Genomic DNA, 2,154 nt, shown 5'->3' with positions numbered 1-2,154 from the left:
TGATTTGTAATGAATCCAGAATGCATGACATTTTTGTTTTTTTAATTGCATTACAGAAAATAAAGAACTTTATCACAATATTCTAATTTTCTGAGAAAGTCCTGTATATATGCTACCATACCCAATTGTCACCATCCCTCTGAATTATATTTCTTTGAACTTAAGATGTGAATAACTGAATACAGCCTCATTTCATCATTTTAGAAGTAAGCAGCAGCAAATAAGGGCAATCTACTCAAATGTCTCTTTAGTTGAAATAACAAGTTTCAAAAGAAACATTATATATATATATATATATAGAGAGAGAGAGAGAGATTCTTTTTTTTAAAGATTTACTTGTGTTTTAGACTTTCGGTAATACTATTTAAAAAAAGTTAATGAGGCGGGGGGAGCCTAACTCAGCTCTTTATACCTGATGATACGGATAACAACATACATACACACATATATGTATATATATAATACATATACAGGACTGTCTCAGAAAATTAGAATATTGTGATAAAGTTCTTTACTTTCTGTAATGCAATTAAAAAAATATTAAATATTAAAAGAATAAAAGGCTTGCAATATTTCAGTTGATTTGTAATGAATCCAGAATGCATGACATTTTTGTTTTTTTAATTGCATTACAGAAAATAAAGAACTTTATCACAATATTCTAATTTTCTGAGACAGTCCTGTATATGTACTGTATATATATATATATGTGTTACCACAGTATAAACATGTACTTACAAATACGATTGTTTAACATGTTACAACAATTATTGTGTTCCCATTAAAAGAGTGTTCCCACAAATTTGCCTCCAGAAATCCTCTTTAATATTTCACACATTCTTCTTTCTCGTGTCTTTGTCTTAACATCGTTTTTTTTAAATGTTGTTTTCAACCTCCCTGAGTCTGAAGACACACACTCTGTTCAACAACGGACTCCTTCACGTTCACACGTGTGCACACTGGCCAGGTCCAAACACTGCCCGCCTCTGTTACTCAAGCTGCTCCACTTGAGCAGTTGGCAGTTGAGCTTCTTTGATCAAAGCCCGGTGAAGAGGATCTGTTGAAAGAGGAGGAAAAGGTGATGTCACTCATTATTTCGCTGCACTTACCATTTACCAGCTGGTCCCGTGAAGCCTGCTCCTCAGGGGATTTCATGTTCATGGCTGGAACTGCCTCAAGAGAGCCAGGTTAGGAGTTCTGACCCAGTCTCACTCCCAGCTTGTCAAATAACCAGGTGACGCTGAACTGTACTCTGCCATGTACGGCATGCTCGACTTCACCGCCCCACACCACAGCATGTCAGGGCTGTAGCGGCTGCGTTTGTGGGACAACCGCATGTCACATTAAATCGATTGCAGTGATAGGCCACAAGCAAAAACATGCAAATTAACTTTTTGTTGTCTACCATTCATATTTTTACAAATGTTTACTACTGATATGCAATATTTCTTTACTCCCCCCCTCCCTTTATTATTGGCCAACATGGTAATAATAATAAAGTGATTAAAAAAAATACGGTGAACAGACCTTTTTTTAAAATAATGGATGACTCTCACTGGAATTGAATACAATAAAATACAACACAACTAAACAGGATCAAATTAAATTATAAATATTAATGTTATCCATGCAGTTAACCAACAGGGCCAGAGTAAGACTATTGTGCAGTGGAGCAGGAGATTCAACATGCATCTCACCAGATTCATGTGAATTTGTCCAACTGGATGCTGTTCACACCAAAAATAATCAGCCTTCAGAAATAAGACTGCATAAAAAGGTCAGTGGCACAGAGTGACAACAGGAAGAGTGAGTACATGTCCAGCTGAAGAGGGCTCCTCAGAACTCTCTCAGCTATGTTGTGGCAAAATGAAGAGTAGAGAGACAATGACTTTATGTAGCAATCCAGCGGGACTGTATTAATGAGCACAAGGCAACATCCAACAAGTGAACAAGTCCGTCTTTCTAGAATATTTAGCACATATTTGTAGTGTAAATGTAGCCCTCCCATCAGACCTTTTAACCAATCAGATCAATTATTTGAACAGCCGGGCACATGATTTACTCCGGTTGGATCAAGGTGACAGTGACCCAACCGCACTAGATAACAAGAGATCGTAGTCCGCATTCAGGAGAACATCTGTTAAATAACCGAGT

The 2,154-nt window shown here is 37.0% G+C and overlaps 1 long non-coding RNA gene across 1 annotated transcript; it reads right to left on the bottom strand.

Annotated features, from left to right (window-relative positions):
- Nucleotides 1–604: 604 nt before the first annotated feature.
- Nucleotides 605–1,949, bottom strand: LOC130199087 (uncharacterized). The gene is made up of 2 exons (XR_008832747.1): nt 1,698–1,949; nt 605–1,057 (listed from the first exon to the last, which is right to left on the bottom strand). It is a non-coding gene; the product is annotated as an uncharacterized LOC130199087 (long non-coding RNA).
- Nucleotides 1,950–2,154: the final 205 nt, after the last annotated feature.

This window comes from Pseudoliparis swirei, chromosome 9 (assembly GCF_029220125.1).
Source record: "Pseudoliparis swirei isolate HS2019 ecotype Mariana Trench chromosome 9, NWPU_hadal_v1, whole genome shotgun sequence".
In the NCBI taxonomy this organism is placed as follows: domain Eukaryota; kingdom Metazoa; phylum Chordata; class Actinopteri; order Perciformes; family Liparidae; genus Pseudoliparis; species Pseudoliparis swirei.
The sequence above is the reverse complement of the archived record's forward strand: the minus strand, read 5'-3'. Positions and strand labels throughout refer to the sequence as shown.